Source organism: Macaca mulatta, chromosome X (genome assembly GCF_049350105.2).
Source record: "Macaca mulatta isolate MMU2019108-1 chromosome X, T2T-MMU8v2.0, whole genome shotgun sequence".
In the NCBI taxonomy this organism is placed as follows: domain Eukaryota; kingdom Metazoa; phylum Chordata; class Mammalia; order Primates; family Cercopithecidae; genus Macaca; species Macaca mulatta.
In genome coordinates this window covers 147,108,372-147,125,663 of record NC_133426.1, presented here as the reverse complement: position 1 = coordinate 147,125,663, position 17,292 = coordinate 147,108,372, and positions in this window count along the sequence as shown.

Below are 17,292 nucleotides of genomic sequence, written 5' to 3'. Positions count from 1 at the left end.
GGAAGCTGAGGCAGGAGAATCGCTGGAACCCTGGAGGTGGAGGTTGCAGTGAGCCGAGATCGCGCCACTGCATTCCAGCCTGGGCAATAGAGGGAGACTCCCTCTCAAAAAAAAAAAAAAAAAAAAAAAAAAGGAGAGAGAGAGAGTATATTGCCATGTAAGTGTGTTTATTTTGTTTATTTTCAGGTAACCATTTTAGGATCACTTTGTCATAAGCAAATGTAGGCAAAATGAGATGGAAAACAAAAATCAAAGGAATCTTGCTGCTGATAAAAGACAGAATGTTTGTCTCTGGGTTACCTAGTTTGGTTATTTAGATATCTGGGTTAACTAAATCTACATTGATCCAATTTAGTCAAAGCTGCAAATTTTTGTGTATTTCATTAGTACATATAAATATCAACACAGGCATGAAGTTTCCAAAGTAATTCTCTAAAAATTAAATAGAATATCCCCCTGAAGATTCACTGCTCAATTAAAAAGCTGAGTTAATGTAATCTCTCATAGTTTTCATATTTGGCTTACCCAATTTCTTGAACATCTTTAATAATGTTTAGTAGAGGCCAAATTCTTCCCAAGCAACCAGTATGCTTCTGGAGTGCCCTCTCTCTTCTCATCTCTGGCTCTTTGAATACAAATAAGCTAAGTCAAAAAAATTACTTTTCGTTACATAAGCCAAAGAGAATTAAGAAAGTCAGTAGGTTACGAAAAGTAAAATTTTCTATTATACATTTTCACATCAAAGAGAAACAGCTGTTGGATGATCCACTCTTTGGTATTATCAAAGATATGCCTTTCCTACTTATCAACACAGAAATCTGATGGTGGATCACCTGAGGTTGGGAGTTCGAGAACAGCCTGGACAAACATGGTGAAACCCCATCTCTACTAAAAATACAAAAATTTGCCAGGCGTGGTGGCGGGCACCTGTAATCCCAGTTACTTGGGAGGCTGAGGCAGGAGAATCGCTTGAACCAAGGAGGCAGAGGTTACGGTGAGCTGAGATTGGGCCACTGCATTCTAGCCTGGGTGACAGAGTGAAACTCCGTCTCAAAAAAAAAAAAAAAAAAAAAAAGAACAGAAAAAAGAAATCTGAGACCTGACTATAATGATTCAAAAGTCCATTTCCGCCTTTCTCTCCCACTAACCTCAATGCACAAGAGACTCATACAAATGTTTTTATAGCTTTCCAATAAAATAGTCACACGATTAAGACATGATAGTTCTCAGTTACAATTTATTCTTATATTCCTATATGTTAATATGTCTAGTTGTCTGGAACAGTTTAAGAAAAGATCTCAATTAGCTTATCAAAATGTGAAAATACTATTATTAGTAGTGGGAAAAGTGAGCTAGGAGGACAAAGCTGTGTCCACAGAAATTAAAAAGCTACTAGAAATGTTCTTTTTCTCAGGCAGGAAATCCATCAGTTCAATTTGTCAGATCCCTGGTTACGTGAAAGCTAAATGGGACTTCATGCAGTTAGAGGTAATAAAGATTAACATCAAGGCCACAGCCACAGAAATGAAGGAGTTTTCATCAGGTTATGTTCAGAGACAGCTTATTCGGTTGCTTGCTTCATTTTGCAGAGAAATTCCAAGCATCTAAAGCAGAGTTCACTGAACAAACTGTTTTCTTAGGCAAAGCATTTCCAACAGACATACACATTGAGGTGGTGCTCCTCCTGCTGTTAGAAAACAGATGGTACCTCTCCCACCCATGCCAACTGCCTCAATCTGATATAAAAAAACATGATCCATGCCCACTTAAGTGTATCCTTGAACAAACATTAGAGAATATTAGGGAAAACATTCATCCCCAGGGATATTTATCCCTATTTTGGAGACATGCCTGTGATTAAAAAATACTCTGCGTGTAATAGTAATAAGAGTACAACAGGTATGATCATATAAACCTGGTTTTGAAAGTTCTAAAATTTCAGGATACTTGTTTCAGAAAATCTAAAGCGAAAACATTTCCATAGCAAAGTGCACTTTTAAGATACATTAATTAAGGCGTGCATAGTTTACATCTTTGACAATCGAATACATACACAGAAAATCATTCAAAGGCATGGATAAAAGGCCCAAGAGACAAAGAGATAATAGACGTTTACTGAAGTAGATGGCCCTTGTCATACTCCATAGGAAATAAAAAATTTACTATTGTTTCTAGTATAAGTTAAGAACTTATTTATATACTTAATAAATTTTTAGGAAAGTGGAAAACCAAATTTATTTATTTTTAATTTTTATTTTTTGTAGAGATAAGGTATTGTTGCCCAGGCTGGTCTCGAACTCTTGGCCTCAAGCAATTCTCTTGCCTCAGCCTCCCAAAATGCTGGGATTATAGGTGTGAGCCACCATGCTCAGCCCCAACTTTAAAATTCAATTTTTATTTTTCTGACTTTCATTTGAGTTTCAGAGGTACATATGCAGAATTCTTATAAAGGTAAATTGCATGTCACAGGGGTTTGGAGTATAGATTATTTCATCACCCAGGTAATAAATATAGCACCTGATAGGTACTCTACTTATTATACTTATTATACTTAGATCCTCATTTTCTTCTCACCCTCCACCCTGAAGTAGGCCCCGGTAGGTACCTACTATTCCCTTCTCCGTGTCCACGTGCACTCAACTTTTAACTCCCACTTATAAGTGACAACATGCGGTATTTGATTTTCTGTTCTTGCATTAGTTTGCTTAGGATAATGGCCTCCAGCTCCATCCACGTTGCTGCAAAGGACATGATTTTGTTCACTTTTATGACTGCATAGTATTCTATGGTGTATATGCATCACATTTTCTTTATCCAGTCTACTGCTGATGTACATTTAGGTTGATTCCACGTCTGTGCTATGGTGAATATTGCTGCAATGAACATACACATGCATGTGTCCTTATGGTAGAACAATTTATATTCCTTTGGGTATATAGGATTTTATATTCCTTTGGGTATATAGGATTGCTGGGTCGACTGATAGTTGTGTTTTACGTTCCTTGAGAACTGCTTTCCATAATGGCTGGATTAATTTACATTCCCATCAGCAATGTATAAGCTCCCTTTTCTCTACACCCTCACCAGCATCTGTTAGTTTTTGACTTTTCAGTAATAGTCATTCTGACTGGTGTGCGATGGTATCTCATTGTCATTTTGTTTCACGTTTCTCTAGTGACTAGCGATGTTGAGTGTAAAATTCTATTTTCAACATCATTTTTTAGACGATTGGCACATATTATTCCCTCAAAATTCCACTGTTAATATTTTTATATTTCCCTACTTTTCTCTTGCCCTTTTTGTACTTATTTTTACTCCTCAACAATTATTAGCTCAATCATATTTTGTATAAGTGCTGGTAATAAAATACAAAAGGAAGATCAGTATGGAAAAGAAGAGATTAAGTGAAAATGAAAAGTTGGAAAAGCTATTAAAGAAAAGAAAATAAAGAATACTTGTGGTAGCCATGAAATCTCCTCTTTTTTTCTGTGCCTCTCAGAATTCACACTACGGGGAGTATATTTCACTCACACAGCTGCTGGGCTCTGAAATCTATCACTGTATTTGCACTGAAGCCACACTTATCATTAGCTGCTCCTAGACAGTAACTGAATGAGGCAGGGATGTTACCAGCAGTGAATCCATATGGGTCTGCAGCAACCTCAATTCTTGCCTCCTCAGAAGAAATAATTTGACCAAGGGGCATAAGGCAGAGGCAAGTTTTAGAGCAGGAGTGAGAGTTTAATGAAAAGCTTTGGAGTAGCAGTGAAAGGAAGTACACTTGAAGGAGGGCCAAGCAGGTGACTTGAGCGGTCAAGTGCACAGCTTGACCTTTGACTTGGGGTTTTATTCATTGGGATTCTTTCAGGGTCTGAATTTCTTCTCCTCTGATTCTTCCCTTGGAAGGGGCTGTCCGCACGCACAGTGGCCTGCCAGCACTTGGGAGGGGTCGCATGAGCAATGTGTTTACTGGAGGTGTATACATGCTCACTTGAGGCATTCTTCCCTTACTAGTTGAATGTTCTTAGAAGAACGTCTTATACCGGATGAACTTTGCCATTTTGCCTCTTAGTGCACATGCTTGAGCCCAACTGACCAACTCCTGAGATCTTATTGGGAAGCTGCTGATCACCAGTTTCAGGCGTTTTCTATCTGTTGGGAGACCTCCTTTCCCTGGTGCCAGCTGCGACCAATAATTATTTTAGAGAGTCAGCTTAACAACTGCCTGACCATCACCTGATGTTCCCCTGACATTCCTGGTATAGGGGAGCCCTCTCCTGCCCTGCTCATGTCTGACTAGCTACCTCCTGTGACAGGCATACTAATGCAAGTCATTCCTGGGTGAGGCAGGACTCCTCTGACACCTGGCTTTGGCTCAAGGATCCTTTGCACTGAGTCTCAGATTCTTCCACTCAACCTTCTTCTCTTGCTCCTTCACAAGGGTCAACCTGCATCATGATCTTTCAGCTCTGCCCACTTCCTCTGGCAACCTCCACATTTTCCTTTATAGGTATTTTCCCTAATAACCCTCTTGCATGTCAAATCCCATTTTGGCATCTGCTTCTTGAGTACCTGAAATAGCACAAACAGTACCAAGAGTGGCACGAGGGTGGAGAAAAGGCAGTAAAATGTGGATGTTAGACTGGCTCGCTCACTGCCCATGAGGGAAGAGGACACCATCCTGCATAGTAGATGGAACACGGGCACAAGGTAGTGGCTCAATTGCTACAGTTTTCCCCAGTGCTGACCTGGAAAATGTCCTAGTGGAGGGAAATGGTGTTGCAGGTGTGATGATTTAGGCATTTGCAAGGTATGGGTGTAACAATGCCTAAAAAACAGAAGAGTTGGCTGGTTACCGATAAGCTATATATATGCTCTCTCTTTGGAGAGATAATGGGAGATTGTGGGCCTCTAACAAGCAGTTAATAGCTAAGTGTGAACACAAGGCCTTGGTGGTAGCTTACAAAGAGGCTGTTATCTCTTGCAGTGAATTGCAAACAAAACTAAAGGCCTAATTGTTTGAGTTGCTGAGTCAGAGATATCTGAGTGATCAGCCAAGGCACAATCAGCTATGTATGCCCTGGGAAAGGAAGCCTGGTCCCTTGAACTAAGCAATGAGAAGATCTAAATAAAATCCCAGAAGATGTTGACTCTGCACTCCTCTCCATCACCACCACCACCCCCAACCATACACACACCTTGAACACTCTGGGATTGCAGAGGTAGCCCCGCCTTCCTCAATAAGCGCCAGTGCTTTGGTTGTGCTTAGAAGGTACTGCAGAGGCTTCTCCCTTGCAAGAAAACAGACGTCCCACTAAAGAACTGCCTTCACCTTCTCTCCTAACTGCCAGACCAATAACAAAGGTTCAATCCAAGCATCACCCAGATGAGGATGTGCTGGGTCTGATAAGTAGACAACCTGGCTAGACACTACACTCCAAAGATTAGCCTGTGTGTATCTTCAGGATCCGGGGGACCCATATAAGTATGACTGGGATTGAATATTGAGACTGTTCTGGGGAGCTAGAGTATAAAATTGTATAATAAAGAGTTCATTGACCAGGGAGCACTTTCTTACCATGACATTTAACACCAAGAAGAACCTCATGAGTGCAGGCATATATGTTACTGGGAGTATCTTAGAAGCCCGGAAAAAGCCATGGCCAATATTCACCAATGAAGAAATACTTGACTTGTCCTAGCAGACGGCAGAAGTAGAAATTAAAGAACTGTGGGAGGGAGCAGGAATGAGGGAATGATAGAGTGAGGAGCTCAGCAAATCCCTTCCTCAAAGGCAATAATGAAACTGAAAAAGTTTTCAAAAATAGCTATTTCAGGACTCTGTCTATTGACCAGAGGCATCCCACAGATTGAAAAGCATTTACATAAGAAAAAGTACTGACCTTTGGTAAGAACAGTGGGGGTCTCTGGTGTTGACCTCTCAACCACCCAGCTCCCATCACAGTAATTCTACCAGAGCAAGGCAAGCTGTGAAACCAGGAGCTCTACTGCCAGAGGGTACTGATTTGATTTGGAGTAGAGAAAAAGCTCCAAACCCAGAAGCATTGTCAAAAATAATGGCTTTCAGTGTCAGAGAGGGCCAGTGTCACAGCTGCTTGAGGCTGCAATACTGCTTGAGGTGATCAACAAAACAGCCTGAAATTTAACAGGAAAATGACAGCCACAGTGGGCCTTGACAAGCTACCAGATATCTCTGGTGTTTTGGAAGGCTCTGCAAATGTGTAAGGCTGCTTTTACTTAGAAGACACGGGAGAAGATCCCAGAGATCTACTAGTAGGCCTGATTGAATCTAAGATCTTGCACATATGCAGAGAAGACAGGAGAAGACCCAGCAGAAAGTAAAACTTGGGGCCAACTTATAAACAGTCTGAATTTTGAAAGCAATCCCCGTATATCAATTTGCAAGGGTGGAAGCCTTACTGGCTCAAGTCGTTTAAGCAAAACCTCTGAATAATAACCGACTGTCCACTATGCTTATTGATCCAGTCATAGTTCCTAGGGAGCCAAACTTAAAAATACTGTAAAACAAGAATTTAAACAATCAATAAAGACACTACAGAGAAGATAATCTCTTTAAAAATTAGTTCAGGCAAGTTACTAAACTGAAAAAGTAAGAAAAAGCAACAACAACATACTCCAAGGAGAGTAGGATGAGAATCTGTATTTTCCACAATATTATATCTAGATTGTCTAGTTTTCATCAAAATATTACAGAACATAGAAAGGAAACAGAGAAGACTGGCCCATAAATAGGAAGAAAAGCAGTCTATAGAAAATGTGTCAAATGGGCCATGAAGTTGAACAAAATTTCAAAGCCATGGTTATAAATACTTTCATAAAAAATTAAAGGAAACAATTCTTAAAAATTAATGAAAATATGATTATAATAACTCGTCCAATTAAAAATATCAATAGAGAGATAAAAATTTTCCAAAGAACCAAGTTGCAAAGTATAACTGAAGTAAATAATTTACTAGACGTGTTCAATGGCAGATTTGAGATGGCAGAAGAGAGAATCTGCAAATCTAAAAGTAGATCAGTAGAGATTATCCAGTCTGAAGAACAGAAATAAGAATGAAGAAAAAAGAACACAGCCTTAGAGACCTAAGAGTCATTATCAAGCCACCAAAGTAGGTAGGAGAGTCTTAGAAGGAGAAGAGAAATTAGAAGTAAAATACATAAAGAAATAATGGCTGAAAATCCCATATTTGCTGAAAAACATTAATCTGTATATACAAAAATCTCAATGACCTCCAAATGGGATAGACACAGAGATCCACACCTAGATACTTCATAATGAAAATGTTAAAAGCATTTAAAAAAACCCAATCATGGAAAAGAGAACTACAATCTGATAACCAGTTGAATTTGCATCAAAAGCAACGGCAGACAGAAGGCAATGGGAGATATACTCAAATACCAGAAAGACAGGAAAAGAAAATCTCCATCAAACAATAAGCGCATATCCAGCAAAACTATCTTTCAAATATGGAGAAACAAAGATATTCCTAAAAGCATGAAAACTGAGAGAATTCATCACTAGCACATCTGACCAACGAGAAATACTAAGTAAGTCTCTCAAGCTGAAAGGAAGTAATGCCAGATGGTGAGTTGAATTCACATGAGAAAACAATTCTCCAGTAAAGGCAATGATGTAGGTAATTATAAAGACCGTATAAATATAAATATGCTTTTCACTTTCCTTCTCTTACCTTATTTATGATACAATTGCATACAATAATAATCATCAAGTTATATGTCTGGGCTTATAACATATAAAGATGTAAGATATACAAAAATAATACCAAAAATGTGTAGTGAGGGAGGAGAACAATATTAAAGAAAATTTCTATATTTTACTGGAACTAAGTTAGTATTAATTGAATTAGGTTGTGATAAGTTAAGATGCATACTCTAATGCCCAGAGAAACCATTAAGAAAATAATTATATATATATATTTTTTTTTAATCAACAAATGAATTGAAATGTTATACTAGAAAATATCTATCATAAAACAAAGTAGTAGAGGAACAGAGAAATAAGACAAACATATGACATACAGAAAACAAGTAACAAAATGGCAGACGCAAGTTCAATCATATGAATAATTACATTAAGTGTTAAAGGACTAAACATAAATCAAAAGGCAAACTCTCAGATTGAATTTAAAAAACACAATCCAACTCTGGGCTGTTCATAAGAAACACTTTTTTTTTTTTTTTTTTTTTTTTAAGACAGAGTCACTCTTTTGCCCAGGCTGGAGTGCAAATGGTACAATCTCGGCTGGCCGCAACCTCCGCCTCCCAGGTTCAAGCAATTCTCCTGCCTCAGCCTCCCGAGTAGCTATTACAGGCGCCCGCGACCACACCTGGCTAATTTTTGTATTTTTAGTAGAAATGGGGTTTCATCAGGTTGGCCAGGCTGTTCTCTAATTCATGACCTCAGGTGATCCACCTGCCTCAGTCTCCCAAAGTGCTGGGATTACAGGCGTGAGCCACTGCGCCAGTCCAAGAAACACACTTTTGATTATAGTAAATTTAATACAAAAATTACTAGAGACAAAGGAATGTTTTGTGATAATAAAATTTCACAAAAAAATTCACAAATAATAAAATTTTGTAATAAAAAAATTTGTGATAATAAAAATAATTAATCGGGAAGCTGTAACAATGAAAAATACACACCTAATAACACAATTCCAAAATACATGGAAAAAAGAGCTGACAGAATTGAAGGGAAAAACAGACAATTCAACAGTAATCGTCAGAGACTTTAATATCCTCTTCTCAATAATTGCTGCGCGGAAAATCAGCCAGGATATAGAAGACTAGAACAAAACTACCGACAAGCTAAACCTGGCATCTATAGAACCCCCAGGCACCAACAGCAGAATACACATGGTGCATCCTCCAGAATAGGTCATGCAGGAAATCTCAATACATTTAAAAGGACTGAAATTATACAAAGTATGTTCTCGAATCAAAATGGAAGTAAATAAGAAATCAACAACAGAAGGAAATTTGGGGAATTGCCAAATATGTGGAAAATGAATAATGCACTTACAAATAACTCATGGGTCAAATGTCAAATAACAAATCACAAGGGAACATTGGGTATACTTTGAGTTGTACAAGAAAAAAAACACAACATAACAAATGTATGGGATGTAGTAAAGTAGTGCTTAGAGGGTAATCTATAGCTTAGAGCATCTGTATTAGAAAAGGAAACATATCTCAAGCTATCAACCTAACTTCACCTTAAGAAACTAGAAAAAGAGCAAACTAAACACAAACAAGAATGCAGTACGAAGAAAATAATAAAGATAAAAGTGGAGATCAGTGAACTAGAAAGAGAAAAATAAATACAATGAATGAAATCAAAATTGATTCTTTGAAATGATTGAATAATAATTGACAACCTTTAGCAAAACAAACCTAGTCAAAAAGAACACATGGATTACCAGTCAGGAGTGAAAGAGGAGACATCATCACTTACTTACCAAAAATTCAAAGGGTAGGTCGGGCTCAGTGGGAGCCACCTAATCCCAGCACTTTGGGAGGCCAACGCCGGAGGATCACTTGAACCCAGGAGTTCGAGACCAGCCTGGGCAACATGGCGAAACCCTGTCTCTGCAACAAAATGCAAAAATTAACTGGATGTGGTGACACATGCTTGTGGTCCTAGCTACTTGGGCACCTGAGGTAGGAGGAGCCCTTGAGCCCAGGAGGCAGAGGTTGCAATGAGCAGAGATGTGACCACTGCACTCCAGCCTGGGTGACAGAGTGAGACTTTGTCTTAAAAACTAAATAAATAATTTTTTAAAAAATTAAAAGGATTGGCTGGGCACAGTGGCTCATGCCTGTAATCCCAGCACTTTGGGAGGCCAAGGCGGGTGAATCACCTGAAGTCGGGAGTTTGAGACCAGCCTGGCCAACATAGTGAAACCCTGTGTCTACTAGAAATACAAAAATTAGCTGGATGTGGTAGTGGGAGCCTGTAATCCTTGCTACTCGGGAGGCTGAGGCAGGATAATCACTTGAACTCAGGAGGCGGAGGTTTCAGTGAGCAGAGATCACGCCACTGCACTCCAGCCTGGGCAGCAGAGTAAAACTCCATCTCAAAATAAAATAAAATAAAATAAAAGGATTATGAGGGACTACTATGAACAACTGTGTGCAAACAAATTAGAAAACAAAAAGGAAAAATTGCTGGGGGCGGTGGCTCATGACTGTAATCCCAGCATTTTGGGTGGCTGAGGCAGGAGGATCACTTGAGCCCAGCAGTTAGACACCAGCCTGGGCAACATGGCAAAAACCTGTCTCTACAAAAGTATAAAAATTAGCCAGGCATGGTGGTGTATGTCTGTAGCCCCAGCTACTTGGGAGGCTGAGGTGGGAGGATTGCTTGAGCCTGGGAGGCTGAGGTTGCAGTGAGCCAAGATTGTGCCACTGCACTCTGGCCTGGGTGATGGAGTGAGACTCTGTCTCAAAAATTAAAGACGGAAAAATTCCTAGAAAAATTCAAACTACTGGAATTGACTAAAATAAAAATAGAAAATCTGAATTGACCTATAGCCAGTAATGAGATTGAATTAGTCATTTTAAAACCTCCCACAAAGAGAAGTCCAGGCCCGAATGACTCCACTTGGGAATTGTGCCAAACATTTGAAGAAGAATTAACATTAATTATACACAAACTCTTCCAAAAAATGGAAGAAGAGGGAATATTTCCTAACACATTTTATGAGGCTAGTATTACTCTGATACCAAAACCAAAAGCATTATAAGAAAATAGTACTACAGACCAATATAATTTATGAATATAGACGCAAAATTCTCAACAAAATACTCTAGTGAGTATTTAGCAGCACACAAAAAGGACGTAGCCAATAGAATTTATCACAGAAATGCAAAGTTGGTTCAAAACACAAAAATCAGTCAATGTAATATACCATATTAGTTGAATAAAGAAAAAAATCCTCATATCAATAGACATAGGAAAAACATTTGACAATATCCAATATCCTTTCATTATTTTGAAAAAACACTCAATATATACACTTGTACAAGTGCAACACATGTGCACTGAAAAAGTACAAAACAATGCTAAGGGAAATTACAGAAGATTTAAACAAATGGAGAAATTTTCTACGTTTGTGGATCGAAAGACTCAATATTATTAAACAGAAATTGTCCCCAAATTGACTAAATGCAATCTCTGTCAAAATATCAGCAGGCCTTTATTTTATTTATTTATTTTTTTTGCAGAAACTGAGACACTGACCCTAAAATTTACATAAAAATGCAATAGAACTCTAACAGGCAAAACAATCTTGAAAAAGAACAAAATTAGAGGACTTATACCTCCTAATCTAAACATTTACTGTGAAGCCACCGTTATCAAGGAGAAAAATAAGCTGGCCAGTTAGTAATAGCTATCTTTCTCACCAGTCAGTTTAGAACTGTCAAGATGGGCACATGAATGGAACAGTCACATTGGCAAAGATAGAGGCTGCATGTGGGCCCAGCAGCAAGAACTCCCACTCGCCAAGGCCAAACTAGCTATTGCCTCTCAATGTCCAAACTGTCAGCAAAAGAGACCAACTCTATGCTCCCAATATGATACTATTCCTTGGAAATTACTTTCATTGGGCCCTCCTATCTGGGATGGGGCAGCAATTCATATTGACAGGGACAGATACATATCCTGGCAATAGGTTTTCTTTTCCCCCAGCAAAGCCTCAGCCAGCACCACCATTCTGGGCCTTATGGAATGCACAGGCATGGAATTCCACACAATAGAGCATGCAACCAGACCACTCGATTCACAGTAAGAAGGATGTGGGGGTGGAACCGTGACCACGGGACCTACTGGATATATCACACACTACACCATTCAAAAGAAGCCAGACTCAGTCTTTTTAGAGACCCAGCTGAAGCACCAGTTTGAAGGCAATGCTCTGAAAGGATGGGGTGTCATCCTGAGAAATGCGGTGTATGTACTAAAGACCTCAATATGAGGCTGCATCCTCCAGCCGGGTACCTCCTGGTATTCCCTTGCCCCATTCTAACTGAATAGGGAAGTATAGCAATTCCAGACTGGGAAGATCTCAGACCATTCAAGAATGAAGGTTTGGGTCACACCACCAGGTAAGTCAACGAGACCTGCTGAGGAGATAGCGAAGGAAGCGGTGAATTTAGAATGGATAGTGGAAGAGGGAGAGGATGAGGACCCATTCTGGCCCCAAGACCAACTGCAGTGAGTAGGATTGTAGGTCATCCCATTAATCTCTCTCTTCTGATTTCTACTCAGAAAAAAAATAGTGCACAGGAACCATGGAGCAGCTCCTCCCTGAACCTGTAGTGGAGAGGTGGATCTCTGAAAACAATAGAAGGACTACTGCAGTCATGAGAATGCACCTTTCAGATCCTCATCAGCAGAGAGTGAGAATAACCAATAGACCCAGCTGCTGTGCTCTGAATCCATCACTACATCAAGGCTGGGGCTACACTTCTAAGGACTGAGAGCAGGAGGCATACTGAAGCATGTACACCCATTCTTGGAAGATACAGGCCTCCTTGGGCTATGAAAACCCTGTGAATGGCTTGGAAAACATTCTAGTTTCCTGATGCCCAAAGAGTTGTGTAGCTCTACTGCACTGAGTCAGGATGACCAAATCTTTCAGGGTTCATTATTTTGCCAGTTTTAAGGACACTCAGAAACCAGACCTACTCCTCCTTCCCATCTGGAGAAAACAGCACGACCACCGCCCCCCACCACATAAATGATTTACGTTTTTCTGAGATAACAACTATGTAGAGATGGTTCTCTGGGATCTAAAATTATAACACTTTTAAATTTCTTTTTCTCTGTAATTATAAAATTATAGAAATTGAACATGATAGAGACAAAAAAATAATAGGCCAGAAAAATTCCACCTCTTTTAGTAAGTGGCTATGTGAGCTTGGGTAGGGTTCATGTACTCTCGGGGCCTCACTTTCCTCATGTGTAAAACAAGAAAGTTGGATTAGATCATCCCTAAATCCTCTTTTAACTCTGAATATGATTCTGTGTACAACACATACGCTCTCAGGTCAACCAATGGAATTACAATATCACACATACCCTTAAATGACCACAAGGTGTCAGAATGTGTTCATCTAACACTTAAACAGTTCTCAACAATTCAGCTTATTTTGCATCAGACTAGAAGACTAATTTTCATACATTTCACACGTTTCAAGTACCCTCATAATAGCCCTATCAAAAAGGTAAGGCAAGCAAAATGTATTCTGGAGATAATAAAGAGCCACCCATATAGCTTGCCTGCACAATGATTAACCCTTAGTTTCTCTCAGACACTACATGCCTATTTTGTTTACTAAGTCTTTGTACTCTTTTAGTTTCCCAAATCCAAATTTTATCCATTATTTAAAAGCTATCTCTACCTATTCACAATAGCAATAATAATAATTGCATGTAAGAATGCAACTATGTTACTTTCCTGAAGGATATGAAAGATGGTGATGATAAATGGAGAGATAGACCATGGTCTGGAAAAGTTACTTCTCTACAGATTAATTTTAAACTAATGGAATTTTTTCCAACAAAACTTGAAAATATCCATCTAATCACATATCCAGAAAAAAATATCAAGAATGGCCTGGACTTTTTAGCCTCTAGAAAATATTAACAAAAAATAAGAAATGGACATGTTCTACAAAAATATCAAAACATTTAAAATTGCAGTCATTATAACAATAAAATGGCATAGGACTAGGTAGATAGATCAATGAATCAGAATGGACTTTTTTTTTTTTTTTTCTTGAGACAAAGTCTCACTCTGTTACCCAGGCTGGATCGCAGTGGTGCGATCTTGGCTCACTGCAACCTCCACCTCCCGAGTTAAAGTCATTCTCGTGCCTTAGTCTCCCAAGTAGCTGGGATTACAGGCGTGCGCCACCATGCCCAGCTAATGTTTGTATTTTTAGTAGAGACGGGGTTTCACCGTATTGGCCAGGCTTGTCTTGAATGTCTGGCCTCAAGTGATCCACCTGCCTCGGCCTCCCAAAGTGTTGGGATTACAGGCATGAGCCACTGTGCCTGGCTCCAGAATAGGGTCTAGAAGCAGATCCTTTATATATGGAAATCCAGTATGTGATAAAGCTTCCATTTAAAATAAGAGATGAAAGGATTCAGTAAATAGCAATTGGAGAATCAACATTATTTGGAAAACTTAATTAAAATCTGAACAGCATTCTATAGTGAACTCCACATGAAGTAAAGATCTTTAAAAAAGAAAAAGTTCATAATATTAGGAAAGAGTAAATATTCCTTATATGTGCCTCAGTTTCCTTTTCTTTATAAACATATGAATTAATTTTCTGTAAAGGAGATAATAATACCTTCCTCACAGGGCCATTATCAATGTTAGAAAGGCTGATGAATGGCATATCGCTAAATATATTAGTAATATTTAACAGTATAATAGAATCTCAATAAATATTTAGTAAAACAAATACTTTTTTATTAGACTGGGAAAATACAGGACTGAAGAATATCTCACTTCCTCCAAATCACTCAGTATATAATGGATCCAGAATTTGTAACTGAGCCACCGTTAGAACCTGGGTCCTCTGTTTCAGCTCGGTTCTTTTTGCTGTAGGTTCTCAATTTTTGTAAATATTAGAAGATCATTTTAACACTGAAATGTTTCATCGACTTCCACATGATAGTTGTATCTGACCATTAAAAACTCTTTACTGATATATTGCTGCTATACATTTAGTAATGCTTTAAAATCAATTTCTATTTATCTAAACATAACATTTATGTACTTTTTCCCCCCCAAACTACAGTATGTTTATGTTCCTGAGATGTTATTATTTAGTCCATAGTAAATGCCTGCTATAGCCCCTAGGGTAAGAATAACTGAACTATGGACAACGCTTCATTTTGTTACTGCAGAGAAAGCACACAATCAGCAAAATCAAAAGACCGATTGCAACCTGTCAAGGAACAGCTGTGTGAGTCTACAGTGCTGTGCTGCCTCTCAGTAGAGCCCATAATCCTATACATAAAAAGGAAGCTGATAACCATTTGGGAAAAATCTTACAGGCCAAAGTAGTTCCAGTTATGGCATCAACACGGCAATTTACTCTAATTAGCAAAACATTGATTTCTTGTAGGATAACAAGTCTTAATTTTTCTTCAGAAGAGGAGTATGGGTCCCAACCTGGAAAGGGCATGACGTGGCTCCTTGAACTTTGTGTAGAGTCAGAGGAAGAGTTGGCAGTGGCCACAGGAGAAGCAGGGAAGAAGAGGAAAGGCACTGGCCAAGAATTTAGAGAGAGGAGTAGGAGGGTAGAAAGGGGAGAAAGCAAGGAAGCGATGAGCATTTCAGAGAAAGAGGTGGTGCTGTGCATGATGTATATTTCATGAGAATTTCTTACTTGAGAATCCTTCCAGAGATAAATGCCTTTTTGAAGTCTCTGAAGTTTGGGGTTCTGGTTCTATTTAACTGCTCTCATGTATCATATCAATCCAATAGTCACTTTTATCATGTCATTTAATTTCCATACCTGTTTGCTCATCTGCAAAACAGGGAAAAACCACTTCCTCCACCTCACAGGTTATCTAAGCATTGTACAATCCTAGAGTGCCACACAAATAGAACGGACTGCTGTGATTCACAGCATCTGCCTAGCCTGGGTTAGAAAGAAACAGGAAATAGAGCCACAACTATCCTTGCAGGATTATGCTGGAGTAGCCGAGGAAAAGAACCCTTCTGGGCCCTAGTTTTTGGTGTAGAAATGTGGGGATGCTGGCATAATGGATGCTCAGATAGTTCATCCAAGAATCTGTCCTGACTTTCCATCACCCCAATTTATGATTGCTTCTGAAGTTCACAGGCAGGTAGGCTTGAGCCAGGAAAATAACAACCCTCTCCTGAGGAAGTTAGTTGTCTCCCTTTCACCCAGCTCCTCTACACTTCTGTACCCCAAACCAATTCCATAATTTATAATTCATTTCCAACCCCTTCTCTTTGAGCCTTACTTTTACCTGGAAGACCTTCTTATCATAAAGCCATCCAACAACAGGTATTATTCAGAACCCACTGGAATACTGGAGAATTTTCTGACAAAGATTTTGAAAAATTGCAACAAAAGGATATCATGACATATGTGAAAATTCCTGGGCTCCAATTTTGAATTATATCTATGAAAGATGCATGGGCTTGGCTCTCGGATGAGACAGGCATAGACCATATTCTTCTGGTACTATCTATGTACACCTGCTATCCCAACAGAACTTTTTCACTTCTGTTGCTCAAAATTATGATAATCTCTTCCATAAATGAGACATTCAAAAACACCTCAAAACAACTCCACCTTGAGAAAAAAAAAAAAAAAAATCACTGCCTTTTAAAGTAGACAGCAGAGGTCAGCAAAGCCCAGTCCATTCATCTACTCCTGCACAGCCTGGCTGACCGACTTCCATATTGCAAATTTCAGGCCCATTAGCAACCCAACCTCCCTTACAAGGATGTGCAAGATAATTGAGAGGTTTCTCCTAGATACAGAGATGGAACACTAATCGTTTCAGTATTAGTATAATGAGGATGAACAAAGCCATGGCTCTTGTGATTATGCAGTAAACACAAACAATGTAACAGACTTCAGGAGACATAATTTTCAAATGAATAGGCTCCTCCCAGAATTGGTCAGGAGCAGGTGATATAATATACAAATAAACACAAAGTATATATATACGTATCACACTTCAATAGGAAGAACACAATTAAGGAAAGCCATTTAAAACTATAATTGATAATTTTTAAGTAAATATACCCTAGTAACGAAATGCAGATGGCAAACCCACTATACAGCTGACCCCTGGGCATGAAGAAGAAATAAGCAGGAGGTGCATTACATGCTATTAATTATTTTCACTGCTATAGCTGTTTGCTCTATAATATAGGTCAAGGGGTTAGCCAGAAGCTTCTCCTAATATATTAGTAAATAAATTTGAACAGATTTTAATTTGCTAATGGAAAGGTCTGGGCCAGTTGCAAATAAGAGTGAGGCTACTTTGTCTCCCTCATTAGCATGCAACCAGGCTTATCCTTTCCATTCATACAAAATGTTATATTTCCATAAAGTGTAGTGTAATTTGGCAGAAAAAACTCTGTAAACTATATTAGAATAAAGATAGATTTGTATGATGTGCTCATCCACTGCATACAGTCTTTATTATAATTGCATGTCTAA